Below are 23,615 nucleotides of genomic sequence, written 5' to 3'. Positions count from 1 at the left end.
GGATCTGTGCATGAACAGGGATAACATTCTGAGTGGTACCAAAATACCCAGAAATGTGTTCTAGAATCAGAATATACTGAGTCTGATTCTCCACTGCATTCACCTTGTGAAATTGCTTAGAACTGAGAAAAGTAGGTAAGAAATCCCACTGTTCTGATAGGGTCGTGTTTTACACCTACTTTGCATGAGTGTAAATGATTACACAAAGTTCCAGACAAGGGAGAATCAGGCCCATTTTGTGTTTTCCATTGTCAGCTGCCATCTTTGGGGCCAAATCCTCAGCTGGTATAAATTGGGTTATCTCCAAGGAAGTCAATGGAGCTATGCTGATTTACACCTGCTGAAAATTTGACCTAATCTATTGGAGAGTAAGTGCTGTACACACTTTATTATAATAAAGACTGGTTAATCTAAGCTAAAATACTGCTACCATTTGTCAAGGAGAATACCTGCTTGTCTGAGTTCTGGTCATGGAAACTGGGAAGGGGGAAATGGCAATGTTGTCACAATCCAATGGCCCCCTCCCCTTAGGGAGTCCCCTGGGAAGGCAGATCAGCACGGTATATTGCTAACACTGTTGCAAGCATCACAAAGCATTTTGGGGAGGGTCAGAGGTGTTTGGAAGTTTCCTTTGCAGGTACGAGAGGCGGAGAGGCGGGGAGAGAAAGAAGAGAGCAGAGAACAGGTTAATTCAACACTGCAGCTAGCAAGCTCAGTCCGAAGATAAGAAGCTGACTTCAGCCCAAGGCCAGCTGCTACCTGCCAAGACAGAAGGGGGAAACTCCAACCCCCCCGACCAGCCGTACGAAGAGAAAAACTAAGTGGAGCAAAGCTGCAAAGACAACAGCAAGAACAGTGAAAGCAAATGAGACAACTACAGCGAAGGCCAATAAAAGGGAAAACAAAGTCTCCGGAGCCGTGATGTTTTGGGAAACCGAGAAGGCCACAGCAAGCTGGTTTGGACTGGCACAAAGAGCACCAGGAACAGAGGTCGTGGAATGGAACACCCCCAAAGGAGCCCAGGGCTTAAAACCCTCCTGAGAGCTGGAGCAATTCAGAGAGCACAGCAGATCCTTGGACGGCCTGGACCCAGGACAGAACTCCCATCCACCTTTCCCCCTCCGCTTCTTCTGACGTTACACCCAGACTTGGCCAGCCTGGGAAGCGTGTGTGAGTACGAAAGGTTGAAGGTTGAGGGGAGATATGATTGCTCTCTCTAAATATATCAGAGGGATAAATACTGGAGAAGGAGAGGAATTATTTAAGCTCAGTACCAATGTGGACACAAGAACAAATTGATATAAACTGGTCATTGGGAAGTTTAGACTTGAAATTAGACAAAGGTTTCTAACCATCAGAGGAGTGAAGTTCTGGAACAGCCTTCCAAGGGAAGCAGTGGGGGCAAAAGATCTATCTGGCTTTAAGATTAAACTCGATAAGTTTATGGAGGAGATGGTCTGATGGGATAACATGATTTTGGCAATTAATTGATCTTTAACTATTCATGGTAAATAGGCCCAAGGACCTGTGATGGGATGTTAGATGGGGTGGGATCTGAGTTACTACAAAAAATTCTTTCCTGGGTATCTGGCTGGTGAATCTTGCCCATATGCTCCGGGTTTAGCTGATCGCCATATTTGGGGTTGGGAAGGAATTTTCCTGCAGGGCAGATTGGAAGAGGCCCTGGAGGTTTTTCGCCTTCCTCTGTAGCATGGGGCACGGGTCACTTGCTGAAGGATTCTCTGCTCCTTGAAGTCTTTAAACCACGATTTGAGGACTTCAATAGCTCAGACATAGGTGAGAAGGTTTTCACAGGGGTGGATGGGTGAGATTCTTTGGCCTGCGTTGTGCAGGAGGTCAGACTAGATGATCATAATGGTTCCTTCTGACCTTAGTATCTATGAATCTATGAAAGTGGGTTAGGGCTTGGGGCATTAATGCTTTCTTTCTTCCCCTAAGTGATGTGGCAGCATTCCCAACACTCTCTGCTGTTTTTTTATTATTTTGTCAATAAAACTTTAAAATTTAGACACTTGGTGTGCCTCGTCATCTCCTCTCCAAAAAGATCCTGTGGCCCCAGCCTGATCAGCTGTGGCCCAGGCAGATTGGTGACAAAAATCTGTCACAATGTAGGGTAGAGCTGAAAATATTCCTGTTCTGGGAAAAGTGTGTTTTCATTCAGATGTGGAAATGAGAGCTTTCATAAGAACACAAGAATGGCCATACTGGGTCAGACCAAAGGTCCATCTAACTTATGTATCCTGTCTTCCGACAGTGGCCAATGCCAGGTGCCTCAGAGGGAATGAACAGAACAGGCAATCATCAAGTGATCCATCCCCTGTCGCCCATTCCCAGCTTCTGCAAACAGAGGCTAGGGACATCGTTGCTGCCCACACTGGCTAATAGACCTAGCCCCCATGAATTTATCTAGTTCTTATTTGAACCCTGTTATAGTCTTGGCCTTCACAACATCCTCTGGCAAGGAGTTCCACAGGTTGACTGTGTGTTGTGTGAACAAATATTTCCTTTTATTTGTTTTAAACTGACTGCTTATTAATTTCATTTGGTGTCCCCTAGTTCTTGTGTTATGAGAAGCAGTAATTAACACTTCCTTATTTACTTTCTCCACACCAGTCATGATCTTTATAGATTTCTATCAGATCCCCCAGTCATCTCTTTTCCAAGCTGAAAAGTCCCAGTCTTATTAATCTCTCCTCATAAAGCAACCATTCCATACCCCTAATAATTTTTTTGACTTTTTCTGAACCTTTTCCAAGTCCAATATATCTTTTTTGGAGATAGGGTGACCACATCGGCATGCAGTATTCAAGATGTGGGTGTACCATGGATTTATATAGAGGCGATAAAATATTTTCTTATTATCTATCTCTTTCTTAATGATTCCCAACATTCTGTTCTCTTTTTCGACTGCCACTGCACATTGAGTGGATGTTTTCAGAGAACTATCTACAGTAACTCTAAGATCTCTTTCTTGAGTTGTAACAGCTAATTTAGACCCGATCATTTTATATGTATAGTTGGGATTATGTTTTCCAATGTGCATTACTTTGCATTTATCAACATTGAATTTCATCTGCCCTTTTGTTGCTCAGTCACCCAGTTTTGAGAGATCCTTTTGTAGCTCTTCACAGTCTGCCTGGGACTTAACTATCTTGAGTAGTTTTGTATCTGCAAATTTTGCCACCTCACTGTTTACCCCCTTTTCCAGATCATTTATGAACATGTTAAATAGGACTGGACACAGTACAGACCCCTCGAGGACATCACTATTTACCTCTCTCCATTCTGAAAACTGACCATTTATTCCTATCCTTTGTTTCCTATCTTCTAACCAGTTACCAATGCATGAGAGAACCTTCTCTCTTATCCCGTGACTGCTTACTTTACTTAAGAGCCTTTGGTGAGGGACCTTGTCAAAGGATTTCTGAACGTCTAAATACACTATATCCACTGGATCTCCCTTGTCCACATGCTTGTTGACCCCCTCAAAGAATTCTAGTAGATTGGTGAGGCATGATTTACCTATACAAAAACCATTTTGAGTATTCCCCAACAAATTATGTTAATCTATGTCTGAAAATTTTGTACTTTACACCAGTTTGCCCAGTACTGAAGTCAGGCATACCGGCCTGTAATTGCCGTGGTCACCTCTGGAGCCCTTCTTAAAAATTGGCATCACATTCGCTATCCTCCAGTCATTTGGTACAGAATCTGATTTAAATGATAGGTTACAGACTACAGTCAGTAGTCCTGCAATTTCACATTTGAGTTTCTTCAGAACTCTTGGGTGAATACTGTCTGCTCCTGGTGACTTATTACTGTTTAGTTTATCAATTTGTTCCAAAACCTCCTCTAATGACACCTCAATCTGGGACAGTTCCTCAGATATGTCACCTAAAAAGAATGGCTCAGGTTTGGGAATATCCTTCACATCCTCAACTGTGAAGACCGATGCAAAGAATTCATTTAGTTTCTCTGCAACAGCCGTATCATCCTTGAGTACTCCTTTAGAATCATAGAATATCAGGGTTGGAAGGGACCTTAGGAGGTCATCTAGTCCAACCCCCTGCTCAAAGCAGGACCGATCCCTGACTAAATCATCCCAGCCAGGGCTTTGTCAAGCCTGACCTTAAAAACTTCTAGGGAATGAGATTCCACCACCTCCCTAGGTAATGCATTCCAGTGTTTCACCACCCTCCTAGTGAAAAAGTTTTTCCTAATCTCCAACCTAAATCTCCCCCACTGCAACTTGAGACCATTACTCCTTGTTCTGTCATCTGCTACCACTGAGAACAGTCTAGAGCCATCCTCTTTGGAACCCCCTTTCAGGTAGTTGAAAGCAGCTATCAAATCCCCCCTCATTCTTCTCTTCTGAAGACTAAACATCCCCAGTTCCCTCAGCCTCTCCTCATAAGTCATGTGTTCCAGTCCCCTAATCATTTTTGTTGCCCTCCGCTGGACTCTTTCCAATTTTTCCACATCCTTCTTGTAGTGTGGGGCCCAAAACTGGACACAGTACTCCAGATGAGGCCTCACCAATGTCGAATAGAGGGGAACAATCACGTCCCTGGATCTGCTGGCAATGCCCCTACTTATACATCCCAAAATGCCTTTGGCATTCTTGGCAACAAGGGCACACTCATGTTGACTCATATCCAACTTCTCGTCCACTGTAACCCCTACGTCCTTTTCTGAAGAACTGCTGCCGAGCCATTCGGTCCCTAGTCTGTAGCGGTGCATTGGACTCTTCCGTCCTAAGTGCAGGACTCTGCACTTGTCCTTGTTGAACCTCATCAGATTTCTTTTGGCCCAATCCTCCAATTTGTCTAGGACCCTCTGTATCCTATCCCTACCCTCCAGCGTATCTACCACTCCTCCCAGTTTAGTTTAGCATCTTGATCGTCCAGTTGCCCTCACTGGTTGTTTAGCAGGCTTCCTGCTTCTGATGTATTTAAAAAAATTTGCTATTACTGTTTGAGTCTTTGGCTAGTACTTCAGATTACTTTTTGGCCTTCCTAATTATATTTTTACACTTCATTTGCCAGAGTTTATGCTCCTTTCTATTTTACTCACTAGGATTTAACTTCCACATTTTAAAGGATGCCTTTTTTATCTCTCACTGCTTCTTTTACTTTGTTGTTTAGCCACGGTGACTCTTTTTTGGTTCTCTTACTATGGGATATACATTTGGGATTTTAATTTGGGATATACATTTAAGCTGAGCCTCTATTATGGTGTCTTTAAAAAGTTTCCATGCAGCTTGCAGGAATTTTACTTTTGGTGCTGAACCTTTTAATTTCTGTTAACTAACCTCCTCATTTTTGTGTAGTTCCCCTTTCTGAAATTAAATGCTACAGTGTTGGGATGCCACAAGGATGTTCAATTTAATTATATTATGGTCACTCTTACCAAGTGATCCAGCTATATTCACCTCTTGGACCTGATCCTGTGCTCCACGTAGGACTAAATCAAGAATTGCCTCTCCTCTTGTGGGTTCCAGGATTAGCTGCTCCAAGAAACAGTCATTTAAGGTGTCAAGATACTTTATCTCTGCATCCCGTCCTGAGGTGATATGTACCCTGTCAATATGGGGATAGTTGAAATCCCCCATTATTATTGAGTTTTTATTTTAATAGCCTCTCTAATCTCTCTGAGTATTTCACAGTCACTATTACCATCCTGGTCAGGTGGTCGGTATATATCCCTACTGCTGTATTCTTATTATTCGAGCATGAAATTACTATCCATAGAGATTTTATGGTACAGTTTGGTTCATTTAAGAGTTTTACTTTGTTTAATTCTCCTATCCTACCTACATGTATCACTAGCACTGGCTCCTCCCCAGCACTACACATAAGTCTATCTAGATGTCTTGAGAAATCCACAATGTTCGCACCAGGCAGGCAAGTCACCATGCAGTTCTCCCAGCCATCACAAGCCCAGATATCTATGTTTCTAATGATCAAATGGCCCATTACTAATACCTGTCTCTTCCTAATAACTGGCGTTCCCTCCCCCAGAGAGGTATCCTCAGTGCGAGAGGATACCACAACATCATCTGGAAGGAAGGTCCCAACTATGGGATCGTTTCCCTCTGCTCCAGTTAGATATTCTCCTTCCCTGAGGCTTTCATCCTCCTCAAGAGCACAGAGGCTGTCAGACTGGAGGTGGGACCATTCTACTGTGCCCCGGAAAGTCTCATCTATGTACCTCTCTGTCTCCCTTAGCTCCTCCAGCTCACCCACCCTGGTCTCCAAAGCCCATACCTGGTCTCTGAGGGCCAGGAGTGCCTTGCACTGAATGCCCACTTACACTACCTTCCCATAGGGCAGGTTATCATACATGCTGCATTGGGTGCAATAAGCTGGGTAGCCCCCACTCTGTTGCTGGATCTCTGCCTGCATTCTCTTTGTACTCCTGCAGCTGGTTCCTTTGTTGTTGTTTTGTTTTAATCAGGGGGTGGCTTGGGGCTTCAATTTAAGGAATGTTAAGTTTAACTCTTCCTTATTCACTTTCTCCACACCAGTCACAATTTTATAGATTTCTGTCATATCACCTCTTAGTCATCTCTTTTCCAAGCTGAAAAGTCCCAATCTTTTAAATCTCTCCTCATGGAAGTTTCTTCTTTCTTTATTATTTTCATGTATTCTACCTATAGCTAAAATCATACAGTTTTCAGCAAAGAGTATAGAATAATTACCAACATTAAACTCCTGAATATTTATCCAGACACAAAAACTGTTTCCAGAAATAAATAGTTACTCTTGTGATTAATTTGATCTCATTTATTTATTTCTAAGTAAATATTAACTAAATTTGGAAAATACTACAATTACCTAATAAATGCATTTCATTATTTTACTTAATCAAGGTGAGCTAGAATTACGCAAAGGGTAAGAATATTCATATACTTCTTCTTTAAAAAACAAACCAACAAAAACCACCTACACACATTACTAGGAGCTGAAAGCATTCCTTATTTCCTTTAGTCCATAATGCTGCTGCATGGGACATAGAGGACTACTTGAGATCCCAGATGTCAAGTTGCAAAATATAGTCAGCTAGTAACAGCCTCTGGCCGCTTTGCAGCCTCCTCCATTTGCAGCTGTCACTTTCACAGTAACACATCTAAAATTGCCCCCTGTTCACTTATGTGCTTCTGTTTAGTTGGGGGTGGGGTTCAGTTCTGCTACTGGGTTCCATTTAGATTTGTAGATTAAGGCCAGAAGGGACCACTGTGATCATCTAGTGTTGCCTCCTGTATCACACTGGCAACTAGAGAGCATGTCTTTGAGAAAAACATCCAATCTTGATTAGAAGGTATTTCCGGTACCAAATACAGAGGTTATATCACCTCTCTATTCCTACTCAGTATTCCTCTGTTTATACATCCCAGGATTGCATTAACCCTTTTGGCCACACCAGCGCACTGGGAGCTCATGTTCAGCTGATAAACTCTTTTTTCAGAGCCACAGCTCTCCAGGATAACGTCCCCGCATTCTGCAAGCATGGCTTACGTAACTCTTTGTTCCCCGATGTATAGCTTTACATTTGGCCTTATGAAAACACAGATTCAGATTGCTCTGTATCAGTGACCTATCCTCGTCATTATTTTACCAGTGCTTAATTTGTGCCAGGGCTGAGCCCCAGCACCTCTAGGTTGGCAGTTCATAGTCCTGGCATCTCTGGAATTGCTGCATCAGTTATGAATGTAAAAAAATTGATTGAGCCCCGGCACCTATTTAATTATGAATTAAGCACTGCTATTTACCACTCCCTCAATCTCTGTGTCATCTGCAGGGCTGGCTCTAGGCACCAGCAAAAGAAGCAGATGCTTGGGGCAGCACATTTCCAGGGGTGGCATTCCAGTGCCAGCCACACCATCCCTAGAAATGTGTCCCTGCAGCCCCAGCTTGCCCACACTCCGCCTCCACCTGCTCCCCTGAGCGCGCTGCCGCCGCTCTGCTTCTCCCCCCTCCTTCTCAAGCTTGCCGTGCGCAAAACTGCTGTTTCACGCGGCAAGCCTGGGAGGGAGGGAGGGAGGAGAAGCCAAGTGGCGGTGCGCTCAGGGGAGGCAGTGGTGGTGGAGCGGAGGTGAGCTGGAGCGGGGAGCGGTTCCTCTATCCCCCCCCGTTACTTCCTGTGCTCCCCCTCCCACCCTCACTCACCTCCGCTCCACCTGCTCCCCTGAACGCACTGCCTCTCCCTCTAGAGGGAGTGGGGAGAAGCGGAGCGGCGGCGTGTTCAGGGGAGCAGGCGGAGTGGAGGTGAGCTAGGGCGGAGGGCTGCGGGGGGAGGGGGGAGCTGCAGGAAGCAATGGGGGGGGAATGCGGCACGCCCGGGGGAGGAGGCGCAGCCGGGGATTTGGGGAAGGGGTTGGGGCAGAACCGGGCATGAAAAAAAGCAAGGGCAGCCAAAAATTTTTTTGCTTGGGGCAGCAAAAATCCTAGAGCCGGCCCTGCTCATCTGCCAACTTTACCAGGGATTATTTTATATTTTCTTCCAAATGATTGATAAAAATGTTATATAGTGTTGGGCCAAGAACTGATCCCTGGGGGACACCATTGGAAACACACCCACTCATTGATGATTCTCCATTTACAATTACATTTTGAGACATATCAGCTAGCCAGTTTTCGTCTGGGGCTGTGTAAATAACTGCTTTGTCAGTTCATTGGCAGTTCTGAAATGAAATATTTCATATTGATATTGATTTTTTTAAAAAAAGACAACTTTTTTTTTTCAAATACAATGGAAGGAAATTGCTTCCTAGTCACTGTAGTGAGCTGAAATTCCTGGAAGAAGGGATTGCCCTGCCTGCTGTTTTACCATTTCATATCGGGACTATACATGTATAGTGTGTATGTGTAAATAAAACAAGTCACACTTAGACTATATCCAGACTGCAGCTGCCTGAAAGACTCCAGAAACCTGTTACTTCCCAACTGTGGTGTCAGAATGGGACAGTGGGATCTGAAGAAAGGGCAACAATACTAATTTGTTAGATGGAAATTGAAATACTTACATCTCAGAGTGAAGAAGACACCCACATTTTTTAGACAACGATGAAACTAAATCTCCCCATAGAGGAGAAAAGGACAGCCAACTAATATACACCCCTCCTCCCATTCTATTGAAAGCTTTGCTATGGACTTCCATAGATGCAGAATTGGGCTCTTAAGGACACTGGATATTTTAATAATTTGAATTGATTTCTAGATGTTCTAATAGTTTGGAGCTGTGATCTCAAGGATAATATTGTTGTGTTAAGCACTTAAGCTAGAGTAATTGACAGTTCCCATAACTTCATTAATGGACATGGACTTAGTTTAGAAAGATACATAAATATCAATATGAATAACGTGAAGTAGCAATTTGACAGATGAAAGAGTCTTGAAAATTCAGCCCATTTAATCATGCCCTCCTGCTTTCTCATTTAACCCAAGTGCTACTGAATTTTTTTTAAAATAGTATCCCTTTGATAGCTCTACAGAGGGACATGAGAAGTTCAAACCTGTATTAGGAATGAAGAAAATTGGACCAAGTGTTCACACAATGTAATACAAATGTATTTCCAAGAGACTAGTAGTATAACATAAGCATTCGTGTTTAACCTTTAAAAGACAGCTTGAGAAAAGGCTTTTTTGAGCTGTTGTGTAATAAATCAAGTGAAAATGCACCACTTACCATAATGGTAACTGATTCCAGTAATGCCTCTGAACTGAATGATTGTAAATTCCTGACATTCTTCCTTCCAAGGTCTTCCAAAGTCATTTTTCCTGGTACTTTTCCTGGTATTTTTTGTTTGTTTTTAGTTAAATATATAAGACCATTAATAATACTGCAAGTAGCACTTTTCATCTTCAGAATTGTTTACAAACATTGACCTTAACTCTGCAAAAAGTGTCCATATATATAGTTTTTGAAACTGTGTGAAACTGGAGAAAAAAAATTCAACAATGTTTTGTATAATTTTTTTTCAGAAATATTCTGTAGGATTTTGAGCCCTTGAATTTCTTCTGTGCAATTCTAGAAAGGTTATTTTAAAATGGAAATTATGCAGAAACACTCCTGGTGCTGGACAAAGCACTGTATCATAGAAAGTTAGGGTTGGAAGGGACCTCAGGAGGTCATCTAGTCCAACCCCCCTGCTTGAAGCAGGACCAATCCCCAATTTTTGCCCCAGATCCCTAAATGGCCCCCTCAAGGATTGAATTCACAACCCTGGGTTTAGGAGGCCAATGCTCAAACCACTGAGCTATCCCTCCTCCACTGCACTATATGATTAAGCAGATACCTGTGGCTTTATAAAACAGCTAAAATGAAGCTAATATATTTTACTGTTTACTTTCCCAGAGACTGTATTATATACCAGTAAAACTTTTGCACTTACAAATTATGTTCCAAGTTTGAAATATGGGGAGTCAGCATTTTAGATAAAATTCCCTGCATGTGGGACTGCACCAGTACCCAGCTATCCTGGCAACAGATCTTTCTACTGTTTTTTAAGTACAGTTTTTCATTTAAAATTCTCTCTTTCAGACTGCAGTTTAGAGCTGCTGGACCCAAGTCTCAAAGACCTTTTGCTGTCACATAAATCAGTAAAATGAATGCATCGGTAGCCACATGTAAATAAACCCCACACTATTTATCTACTGCATGGCTCTCCAAAATAATCCCCTAAAGGAACAGCTTGTGACAAAGTTACTCTATTGTTCATCTCAGAGGGCAGAGGGTTTATAACTTTAAAATAAAGAGTGGGAAGGAGACATAGGGGCACATCGCACACCTGTGAGAATTAGGTCACTTTTACATAATTGCCTAGAATGGATTTAAGAGCCTATCTTTAGGCACCCATATCTGAGCACTTAGGTTGTAACTCACATTTGGGCCACAATACATTTTGTAATGTGGTGTTTTCTGTTGGCCATGTTAGTTCATATATACAGCCAGACCACCTTAAGCACCTTGCCAGAGATTGAGATGGGTGGCACACGATCTGTGAGGAGGCCACGTCTCCTTGGTGATGAAGACAATGTTAGGTTATCATGTTTGAGACTGAAGCACTGCTTGTTAAGAAAAACAGATACAAAATATTTTGCTTTAGATTAGTAATTGTTCTTTTTTTTCATTTTCTTTTACATACTTTATTTGGTATCCAGTAACTGCAGGTAGTTCTATAGGCATTGATGATATCGGTGGTGAGCAAATGAAGATTAATCCCCTCCATCCATTATATTAAATCTTTCTAGGCTGAGTAAAGCTGGCATAATAAGAAAGCTGTGTAATTTACATTTCACAATAGCACAGACATCTATCAAAACACTCACTTGCATTAAGCGAGAGTGGCTTTGTGATGAAAAAAAGAAGAAGAAAATCAAGACTTTGTTTCCCTTGTGGAAGAATAGGATCTCTTGGGTGTGGAATAAGGCTGAAGCATCATTAAAGACAGCGTATATAAGGCACAACAGCTTCATTTCCTGTGGGGGAGAGAAGCAAGTTCTAAGTCATAGCTGAGTTCTGAGATTTCTTTTTTAAAATAGTGCAGGGAATGGAGAGGGGAAGGGAAAACAAGACTATACCATCAGTTAAGGCTGACAGAGAGAAGATGAGTAGAGCAATAAAACCAATATGGGTTCCCCTAATGAAAGAATGTACAATAATTAAATAATAAGGTAATAATAAGTCTTTGGCAGAGTAATTTAAGAGGCGTACATTGGGGATGTGTTTGTGTGTAGTGGCTCTTCAATGTAATATCAATGGGGGAGATCAATGTTGCCCAAAGGGTGATAGCAAATAAGAATTTCCTTCAAGAATATATTGGGAGGAAAGAAATATTAGACTGAGGGATAAATGAACAGGAATATTAAATTCATTATTGTACTAAAACAATTGTTTTTGTTCAAGACCATGTCAAGTAAGAAGTAACAAAGGATTTATAAGTACTGTAGAGATAGTTAAAAATAGATTTTTACAGCAGATCCCAGGTGATTAAGGGAATAATGAAAAAAAAATTAATGGTAAATGATTACAACAGCACTCAAAAAGTTGCTAAGCAAACATACAGGAAGAAAGTGCCCCTTCCCTAAAGCGCTTACCGCACTGACAGGCGGACAGATGAAGAGTGGGGCAAAGGGGGTACAGCATATACAGAAAGCATTCAAGGTAGAGATGGGCCATGTCATGATAATTCCATTATATATTTATAATTAGTTCCAAGGGCTTTACCAAGCCAGCATGAATTTATTAATCCATTGGGCATCATGGTAGCAATAGGTCTTGAGAAATTTCAGTGCAGCAAGGGTACTGGTCTATTAAAACTTTAATGTCATAAATGCCAGACAAGTCTTCAACTGTATCTCACCCCACATAATCAAAAGTTGGCCATGAAACCAAAAATAAATGTTCACTACTGATTGGCTGAATCGACCATAGCAGACCTGTTGGATTCCTGATTATAAGTATGTGTTTAGTTCCTTTTTAAAGCTGCCCGTAATCACATTCACAGCTCTGGCTATTGTTGAGGTGGGTTTAGAGGGTTTTTTCGGTTGCTGCTGACTTTGCTAAAATTGTCTGATATCTCATTATTTCTAATGTGATTGTAGCCAGGTTCCCTTCTTCAGGTGGAAGTGAGGCTGCTCAAGTGGAGACATCTGACATCTCCAGGTGTTACCAATGGGTATAAAGGTAAGAGGGCCGCATCTTGTTCTCAAATGGTTGGAACTATGTGCTGCTGCTTCTGCCTGTATTTTATTGCCTCATTGAAATGTTTTTTTGGAGGATCACAAGGATCTGTGAAGAACAACTCTGTGGTTAAAGCATTTGAGAGGGCTTCAGAAAAGGTGGGTTCAATTCCTGACTTCATCATGGACTTTTTGTGTAACTTGGGGCAAGTCCTTCAGTTTCTATGCCTCAGCTATGACAGCTGTTAAAGCAGGAGGTGGGGTGTTGAGGATAAATTCATTATTGTTTGTGTTGGGTATTCAAATATATAGTAATGGAGCCATATACATATTTCTTCACTGTGAACAAAGCCAACTCTAGAGACAATTATAGTGTGGAGGAGAAGAAAAACACAATAACCTTCCACTAAAACTGCTCTGGATAGAGAAAAGAGAACCCTGTACTCTGATTTTCACAGGACAGAGGACTGAGTGCCCTGGAGGCATACTCTCCCAACTAGTTAAATTGCAGGAGAATTTAGAGAGGAAATATCTCAGATGTGATTAAGTAAATTACACTTGTACATTATGAAGAGTGAAAGGTAAAAATTCCTTTCAAAGTACCTTTTGATTGTTCATACTCCTCACTTTCAGGCATTACATCATGATTTCAGTGACCATTTTACCTTTCAGCTGTATTTTACTGCCATTGTTCTCAAAGCCAGTCAATATTTGTTTAACATTTACTGTGCAAACCCACACTGAGGAAGTGAAGGGATATTCTTTCAAAGATTCTGCGAGCCAACTGTTAGTTAATAAGTTTGGTTAAAACTAGAATACTGTAAGATGGATTTTTTTTACCAGAGGCCCTTTAGTGTCTAACATTAATTGGTAATTTTGTGTTCAATATTTATAGCTTTGATTGCATAACATTGGCTCATTCTTTACTTGAGATTAGAGGGCTGAGGTTGAAGCATGTGGTTCTTGCATAGGCTGCCAGGAAAAGTGATTACAGATGTATTAATTACCTTGGTTATGTAAGCACTTGTGACATTGGATTGGATTTAACAAGGACAAGCTGTAGAAGCCATGAGGTTCTTATAACTTTATTGTGAAAAGGTAAATGCCTCTGGTCCTGCAGGGAAAGAAGAACATTGATTCTTCTCAATATTTCTCAGCTTCCAGTTTTGTGTCTCCCACTACAAAAAGGATGTGGACAGAGGAGAGCAACAAAAATGAATAGGGGGCTGGGGCACATGACTTATGAGGAGAGGCTGAGGGAACTGGGGTTATTTAGTCTGCAGAAGAGAAGAGTGAGGGGGGATTTGATAGCAGCCTTCAACTACCTGAAGGGGGTTTCAAAGAGGATGGAGCTAGGCTGTTCTCAGTGTTGCCAGATGACAGAACAAGGAGCAATGGTCTCAAGTTGCAGTGGGGGAAGTCTAGGTTGGATATTAGGAAAAACTATTTTACTAGGAGGATGGTGCAACACTGGAATGGGTTACCTAGGGAGGTGGTGGAATCTCCATCCTTAGAGGTTTTTAAGGCCCAAGCTTGACAAAGCCCTGGTTGGGATGATTTCGTTGGGGTTGGTCCTGCTTTGAGCAGGGGTTTGGACTAGATGACTTTCTGAGGTCTCTTCCAACCCTAATCTTCTATGATTCTATGTAATTCAACTTGCCAGTTTCTTTTTTACTTTGAGGAGCACGAGTATACCACAGTGATGGGTGAGATGTGAAAATCTAAAGAAAACAAGATGAAATATCACATGTGGTGATAATATTGCTACAATCATGTGATACATTGGATCTATTTTGAACATCTGGCTGCCTCATTGTGCTCAATCCATCTCCCCACAACACTTCTAGCATTCCAAGCTTCCATGCAGCCTTTGAAGAAACACCATTTTATAAAATAAAATAACAGAACACCCCTGGCCATCATGTACAGCCCCCAGCTAACACCTCTCCAGCGCATCATCAACGATCTACAACCCATCCTGGAAAATGATCCCCCACTCTCATAGGCCTTGGGAAACAGGCCAGTCCTCGCTTACAGACAGCCCCCCAACCTGACACAAATACTCACCAGTAACCACACACCACACAACAAAAACACTAACCCAGGAACCAATCCTTGCAACAAACCCCATTGCCTACTCTGTCTCCATATCTACTCTAGCGACACCATCATAGGACCCAACCACACCAGCCACACCATCAGGGGCTCATTCACCTGCACGTCTACTAATGTGATATATGCCGTCATGTGCCAGCAGTGCCCCTCCGCCGTGTACATTGGCCAAACTGGACAGTCTCTACGTAAAAGGATAAATGGACACAAATCAGATATCAGGACTAGTAACATACAAAAGCCAGTAGGAGAACACTTCTATCTCCCCGGACACTCAATAACAAATTTAAAAGTAGCCATCCTTCAAGAAAAAAAAACTTAAAAAAACAGACTCCAAAGAGAAACTGCTGAACTACAATTCATTTGCAAACTTAACACCCTCAATAGGGACTAGGAGTGGCTGGCTCATTACAAAAGCAATTTTCCCTCTCTTGGTATTGACACCTCCTCACCAATTATTGGGAGTGGACCACATACATCCTGACTAAATTGGCCTTCAACGTTGGTTCTCCACTTGTAAGGTAACTCCCTTCTCTACATGTGCCAGTATATATTTATGCACGTGTCTGTCATTTTCACTTCATGCATCTGAAGAAGTGGGCTTTTTACCCCTGAAAACTTATGCCCAAATAAATCTGTTAGTCTTTAATATGCCACCAGACTCCACGTTGTTTTTGTGGATACAGACTAACATCCCTCTGATACATTTTATAAATAGAGAGAAATAGTCATTGCCCCTAATTGTGGTTCAGGTAAAAGTAAATATTATGTTGGTTCAAAGTTCAGGGCAGGAAATACTCCGTTCTGGATTTGTGACAGCTTTATGCTTTGATATTTTGCAAACTAACAGCATTACAAAACACCTGCTTTACAATATTGGAAAGCCCCTTTTCTTGGTGGGTCTTTATCTCCTTTTAAAAAAGGCAAAAAAATCTGTACTGTTGTCCTGTTTAATTTACAATGTAAGATCCTTGGGATTTCTACTCCTTTTTTCCTCTATTTTGTACAATACTGTGCAATTTAACAGAGCTCAATATATAATAGAACTGGCAAAAAAAAAAGATTTTTCTCAATATCCATGTTTTCATAATCTCTCATCAAAACTTGAAAAATGCTGACCAGTTCTAATAATAAGTAATATTGCACCTTGGTTTTATAAGATTAGAATAAATTTTATTTCATAACCTCATCCAAGAGCCTCCTTTACTTGTAAGTGCAATGTACAACATATTATTACATAGTACTTTTTCCCTGAGGATCTTAAAGCACTTTGCAAACAATTAAGTCTTAGTCAGAATGCCTCTGTCACACAGGTCATCATTTTAGAGATCCATAAGTTAAGACACAAATAGACTTATCTACATCAGGGTCATATAGTGACTCACTAGTAGATCCTGGAATAGAACTCAAGACCTCTAGACAACAGTCTTTCCCATATGATATCATATAGCATCTGAAAATAGAGTTTTATTTAGTTTTGGCCAACATTGTTATAAGCAAAATTGGCAGTGATGTTTTTAGTTAGGGTTTTCTAAAACTTTCCATTCTAAAGCACTATTTTCAGTTGTTCATAACTTTGTCCACCTTTAACTGTTCGAGCTGAAACTTTGAATGGTGGGGATCTGCCTCCAGCTGAGCTTTTTAAAGAAGGTATTAGTAAAAATGGCTGAGCTATTTTCAAGGATGAAGTTAGGGAATAATATGTTTCTTTGGCAATGTTTTAAAAAATGGCTTACAACTGCTTTTAAAGAAGGTCCTGCACCTTCATCCTTTCAATCAGACCCTAGAGATTTACCAGAGACAGAAGGAGAGGGTAATCTAGTGAGGAGATAGGCTGGTGCTGGCAGGGAATTGATTGCGGTGGGGCATGGCTAGGAGACGAGGCAGGCTAGGGTTGGCAGGGAGTTGATTAAGGGGCAGTCTGAGACAGAATGTTCTGTAACCACTAGAAAACCCTCACCTCCAGAAGCCAGAATTGAATGTAGGACTCTTGAGCCCAGCATTCCTCTAATGTCTAGGAAACAGCTGTGAATTCAGTCTGTGTGTGTGACAGAGACAGAGATGTCCCACTAGTAGGGAGTCCACATAGAGAATGGTTTCAGAGGAACAGCCGTGTTAGTCTGTATTCGCAAAAAGAAAAGGAGTACTTGTGCCACAAGTACTCCTTTTCTTTTCACATAGAGAATGACAATCTACTATTCTTCTCAGTTTCTCTGTTAGCTCAAGTGGCAGAGGTGTGTGCTTTGGATCTAAAAGTTCTAACCATTATCTGTATGGGGATCAATATGTTCCACATGACTGAAGTTCTGTTTTTTTTCAATTTGTTTTTTTTTAAACATAAGTCATCACATTAAAAAAAAACAAAAACCTGCACTAAAATAACATTAAGGTTGTCACATTAAGGTTGTCAGAAGTTAGGAAATGCCCGAATTATAGTTGTTTGTGAAGCCTTAATTCAGTCCCCTTGTGCATATGCATTCTGGTTAGAGCTGGGTGAAACTGTTGAAATATGTAATTTTGCTTGACCTGAAACTATCTGTGAACATGGTGTGAATTTGCTAAATAACTTCAGACGTTTAAAAAAAATTAGGATGTAGATGACATTCACAAAATGGCTGAAGTTGGATTCTGTGCTGGTGTCCTCCTTATAATGTTTAGCCCAATTGTTAGGCTATGTGATGGGAGACCCAGATTCAATTCCCTCCTCTGTCTGATGTGGGGAAGGGTTTTGAATTTGGATCTGCCCCCTCCCAGGAAAGAACCCCAACCATAATTCAGTGGTAACTGATAGTCAGTCATCATGACAATGAATAGTCATTGGGCCAAGAAACAAGCATGTGAATCACTAGAGCCGGGTGGTTACAATGCTCACCTAGGATATTGCAGACCCAGGTTCAAGTATGTGCCCAAATAACAGAAGGGAGAACTGACCCTGAGTGAGTACCCTAACCACTGGGCTCAAGCTTATAAAGAGGGCACCACCTCTTCCTTCGGCCATTTTGTGAAGCTAGCCGTTTAAAGATACATAAATGGTGTTTGTTTGTTTTTTTTCTCAATTCATTGGAATTTTTCACAACTTTCAGATTTGGTTCAACTTGAGCAAAAAAAAAAAATTCTGGAAATGGCAGCAAACTGAATGATCAGTTTTGTCCATTTCTAATTATGATACAGAGTGTCAAAAGTACCTAAATATTTTAAGAGACTAAGTGCTGTTTTCAGAAGTGACTGGAGCACTTCAGAATGTGCCTCATTGACATCAATAGGACTTAAACTTCTAAGGTCTCATTTTAAAGTGATTAGGGTGTTGCCCTCTCAGTATTGAAAGACCTAAGGTTGGCATTTTTTAAAGGATTCCATGAGAATTATTTATCCAACTTCCATTAATATCCAGGGGGAATTGGGCATGTAATTCATTCATTCTCCTTTTGAAAGTCCCAATTTACATGATTTAGATGCCTTAGGTCTCAATGTCAAAAGTGATTTAGGTACTAACACGCTAAGTCTCATTGACTTTCAGTGAGACTTAGAATCCTAAGGGCAGATCCACAAAAGGATTTTGGCATTGAAGTCCAAAGTTTAGATCCTCAAAACCACCACTCAGCTTCTGCCTAACCCTGCAGGTACCTAAATTCCCTGAGTGCCTAAACTTGCACTGGTAAAGTCCCTAGGCACCTAAATTTCTGTTGGTGGGCATGTGCTACAATCCCCTGAGTTCCAATACCACTGAGCTTCTTGGTACCTAAGCCCCAGTGGGAGCCTGAAATGAGGAGTTCCCCCACACCTCTCTTACTTGTGGGGCACAGTCTGGTGGGTGTACTCGGAGGCTGCCTAAAAGCATATCTATTGGATCAGGCCCTGCACAGAATGTGGAGGAGGGGGTTCCCCCTCCTCCTTATACCCGATAGCCCAGTGCTGAGAGTACTCATCCAAACTGCAGGAGACTTGGCTTTAAGTCCCCACTCTGACTGATTCAGAGAAGGGACTTGAACCCAAGTCTCCCTTCTTCTAGATCAGGGGTGGGGAACCTCCGGACCACTGCTTCATTTCGTCCAGCTTGAGACAAGTCTCTGCAGCGCAGGCCAGAAGCCCTTAGGGGCTGGAGCCACGAGCACGAGCTCGCCCCACTGCAGGGGGAGGGTTTCCAGGCCATTAAAACTCTGGTCAGCTACGCGCAGCTCCCAGAAACGACTGGCATGTCCATGTGGGCCCGTAGGAGCAGGAGTAATCAGGGAAGCTCTGCGCGCTTCCCCTGCCCGCAGCACCAGCTCCGCAGCTCCCATTGGCAGGAAACCAGGCCGACTGGGAGCTGCCTGAAGTAAGTAGCACCTAGCCGGAGCCCGCACCCCAAACCCTCTGCCCCAGGTCAGAACCCTCTCCTGCACCCTAACTCCTTCCCAGACCCAGCACCTCCATACCCCAACCCCCTGCCCCAGCCTGGAGCCCCCTCCCATTCCCAGAGCCTGCTCCCCAAACCTCCTCCCACTTCCCAACCCCCTGCCCCAGCGCTGATCCCACTCCTTGCCCCAGCCCACAGCCCCTTCCTACATCCTACATCCCCTCATCTGCAGCCCCACCCCAGAGCCTGCACCCTCAGCCAGAGCCCTCATCCCAACCCCCTGCCCCAGGCTGGATCCCCCTCCTGCACGCTGAACCTCCCATTTCTAGCCCCACCCCAGAACCTAAGGGAAGCCCTTAGCCTCTGCACCCCTCGCAGGGCTGTGTGTGGCCCACAACTGATTTTTTCTGTGAGTCAGTGGCCACTGATTAAAAAAAAGGTTCCCCATTCCTGTTCTAGATGAGGGTCGTTACCACTGGGCTATTAGGTTTCTTAGGGTAGGGGTCCTGTAATCTCTCCTGTGGAAGTTGTTCCACTTTGTATGATGTGCATGGGGAAAAGTGAGCATCACAATGGCTCGATAGCCTAGTGGCTAGTACACTTATCTAGGAGACCCATGTTCCAGTCCCTCTTCCAATGACTAAGTATTTTATAAAAAGTGACTTTCCCAACCCAGGTATTTCCTATAGGTTAGGTTAGGTTAGCCACTCACCTAGCTGGCTTCTGAAAATCCCATTATCAGGCACCTAACTCTTCCCAAACATTATATAGGTAGCCTGGGCCTCTAATTCAGGGCTAAGGATTCCACAGGACAGAACCTAATTAGGTGTTGCAACACTGAGTCTAAATCCCATTTGTGGATCTACCCTAAGTGCCTAAGTCACTTTTGAAAACGAGACTAAATCTCTTGGGCCTTGCAATGCTGAGCAGAGCCACACTGAAATACCTTCAAATATCTGGGTCTAAGTGCCTACATCATTTTTTAAAATGGGATTTAGGCTCCTAAGTCACAAAAGTGCTTTCGAAAATTTGTGCCGGTCATTAATTACATGATCACACACTATTCCCCCCCACCACCCCGGATCTTTGTCTTTTTATTATTCTAGTGTACCTGCTGTAACTCTTAAAGTGACTCTTATTTCTCCTTTGATTGGTTGAACCTTGTTTAACTGAAGCCTATGATAACATATATGAAAATGATGACACTTTTGCTCATTACAATGTCCTATGCATCCCCTGGAATTTAGTTTATAATACTTGTTGTGTCCTATATTTGTATTTATTTGGAAAATTTCTAATGACTGTTCTCTGAATTTCATATTCTTAAGGGCAGGAAATTCATCTCACTATGTTGCAGCTGTTTTAGACTGTTCATGTAATGTTCAAATTTCCAAAAGTGATTTGCCAAATTAACATAGATAACTTCCAGGAGAGGAGGATAATTCTGATTCTTTGGCAGCTTGAGAATTCCCAGTAGGGGCAGTAATAAGATTCAAAGAGTAGCTCTGCTCTCTTCCACAGCTTTTGTGAACAAAGATAGAGCAAAAATTACTCTCCAAAATAATTTGTAATTTAACAGAACTGGGATTATATAACACCCAGCCTAAAGAAAATCAGCAATAATTATTTGTTTTCTGGGCAGTTTCTCATGCTTTATATGTTATAGTTTATAAACTTTCCTGCAATACTTTATTTGAATGCAAAAAAACCCCAAAACATTTGTAATACAGATGCTTTGAATTACAGTGGTTAACATTTCACACAAATGCTTACAGGGTGATCTGAAGTATTATACTCCATTTTTTTAAGCAGGACAACATATGTGAGGCTTCCAGAATGGAGGAAGCGGCTAGCCCCCATCTATCATCATGGAGAGGTAAGTGCACAAAAAGCTTAGATTCATCCATATAGTTAAGATGTAAATTAGCTATCCAACCCTGACCACCTAAGGTCACTTGACACCCCATTATGTTATATGTCATCTTGGCCCATAAGGAAAAGATTGTCCATATAAATTCTGAGTCTTTTATCACAGAATCCTAGAATATCAGGGTTGGAAGGGATCTCAGGAGGTCATCTAGTCCGACACCCTGCTCAAAGCAGGACCAATCCCCAACTAAATCATCAGTTTATAGTAGTGACTGAGCAAAATTAATCCCTGATATAATTCCACTGGCTCCCCAGTCTCCACATTGAGATCCTCAACTTGTCAAATGGTCACATAAACTGTTTCCAGGACTTGGGCCACAGATATCTGGGGTCTGATCACTACACTTTTTGAGCTATTCCTTATTCATCCATTCTCAATTCATTGCTTTTCTGCTAACCCTATCTCTGCTCACATTCTTTGAACTAGCCATTTGCGGGGTTCGGTGGCTTGGTTCTCCACCACTTCCGAACTCTGCTCAGGTGCAGTGGAGCGGGTGGGGACTATCAGGGAATTTGTTGCAGCTGCCCAGCTGCAGAGGACCAATCTTAACATACGCTACTGAGAAGCAGCATAGCAGAGCCTTGCTCCACCACACTCACCATCCTCCCATAGCCAGAGCAAATGGTAGCTGGAGAAATTTGTCCCAAAGTTGTTCATTTGTTGTGGTGATGCCTAGAATTCCCAGTTGTGGGCCAGGACCCCAGTGCACTAGGTGATGTAGAAGCAGAACAAAAAGGCAGACTGTAAACTCTTTGAGGCAGAAACAACAAGGAGTCCCTGTGGCACCTTAGAAACTAACAAATTTATTTGGGCATAAGCTTTCGTGGGCTAAAACCCACTTCATCAGATGCATGGAGTGGAAAATACAGTAGGCTGGCATAAATGTAGAGCACATGAAAAAATGGGAGTTGCTTTACCAAGTGGGGGGGGGGGTCAGTGCTAACGAGGGGGACGATCCCTCACTCTCACAGACTTTGGCAGATAGGCCAGCCCTCGCTTACAGACAGCCCTCCAACCTGAAGCAAATACTCACCAGCAACTACACACCACCCAACAGAAACACTAACCCAGGAACCAATCCCTGCAACAAACCCCATTGCCAGACCTGTCCCCATATCTATTCAAGGGACACCATCATAGGACGTAACCACATCACCCGCACCATCAGGGGCTCATTCACCTGCACATATACCAATGTGATATATGCCATCATGCCAGCAATGCCCCCCTGCCATGTACATTGGCCAAACCGGACAGTCCCTGTGAAAAAGAATAAATGGACACAAATCAGACATCAAGAATTGAAACAGTCAAAAACCAGTAGGAGAGAACTTCAATCTTCCTGGACACTCAATAACAGAATTAAAAGTTGCCATTCTTCAACAAAAAAACTTCAAAAACAGACTTCAGCGAGAAACTGCAGAACTGGAATTCATTTGCAAACTTGACATCATCAAATTAGGCCTGAATAAAGACTAGAAGTGGCTGGGTCACTACAAAAAGTAATTTCCCCTCTGTTGATATTCACCCCTTCTTTTCAACGGTTGGGAATGAGCCACATCCACCCTGATTGAATAGGCCTCATTAGCACTGATCCCCCACCTGGTAAGGCAACTCCCATCTTTTCATGTTCTGTATATATACCTGCCTACTGTATTTTCCAGTCCATGCATCTGATGAAGTGGGTTATAGCCCACAAAAGCTTATGCCCAGATAAATGTTAGTCTCTAAGGTGGCACAAGGACTCCTCATTGTTTTTGCTGCAACAGACTAACACGGCTACCCCTCTGAAACCTGTCTTTGAGGCAGGGCTAAGTAAAGTCTCTAGCACTCAGAGGTACTGCCATAATTTCTCCTGGAATGAAAAAAAAATGTTTCCTCAGTAATATTGAAGACCAGACCATAGCAATAATTCATGTCCATTCTTTGCACGTAAACAAGCCAGCATGCACACATAATCGATTACAGCAAATATATGAAAAGCATAAGATGGATGAGATGATGATGCAGCACTGAAGATACAGTATAAGAAATAGGCTGCACATACTTTGGGATATAGCTGATTATGTGTGATGTCATTGTAATAGAAAAGGCAACAGCATCAAATCCTTTCCTGCCACTTTTACATTTCCAGACAGGGATTATCTTGAGCCTCTTGTCAGATCATAAAGGTTTGGCTGATATTGAAAATATGAAGAGTGATGCCACGGTCACAGAAAGACAATTCTGTATAACAACTTCTAGCCAACCTGTACTCATCCCCTCCCTTTTCTGCCCCCTCCAAACATGCACATATTAAAGGCAGGTCGAATCTGCAGAAGGATTCAGAGCAAGGAGATATTTGCGATACTAGGCTGTCAAGGCTGATTCCCCACTCTGGCACTTCGAGTGCAGAAAGTGGGGCCCGGCAAGGATTTTAAAAATTAATACTGGCCACTCCAGGCTGGTATTAAACTCTCAAGGTTATAGCTTCTCTCTGACCTTGGACGAGTAGATGCTGCCGCCACCCAAATGCAACTCCCCCCCTTTTTGG

The 23,615-nt window shown here is 42.4% G+C and overlaps 1 long non-coding RNA gene across 1 annotated transcript in view; it reads left to right on the top strand.

Annotated features, from left to right (window-relative positions):
* The first annotated feature begins 834 nt into the window (after window positions 1-834).
* LOC125620846 (uncharacterized) overlaps window positions 835-23,615 on the top strand; it is a 100,571-nt gene continuing 77,790 nt past the window's right edge. The window contains exons 1-3 of the long non-coding RNA XR_007352347.2: window positions 835-1,170; window positions 12,627-12,708; window positions 20,965-21,028. This is a non-coding gene — a long non-coding RNA (uncharacterized LOC125620846). The remainder of the gene's footprint in view (window positions 1,171-12,626; window positions 12,709-20,964; window positions 21,029-23,615) is intronic.

This window comes from Caretta caretta, chromosome 1 (assembly GCF_965140235.1).
Source record: "Caretta caretta isolate rCarCar2 chromosome 1, rCarCar1.hap1, whole genome shotgun sequence".
In the NCBI taxonomy this organism is placed as follows: Eukaryota; Metazoa; Chordata; order Testudines; family Cheloniidae; genus Caretta; species Caretta caretta.
The sequence above is the reverse complement of the archived record's forward strand: the minus strand, read 5'-3'. Positions and strand labels throughout refer to the sequence as shown.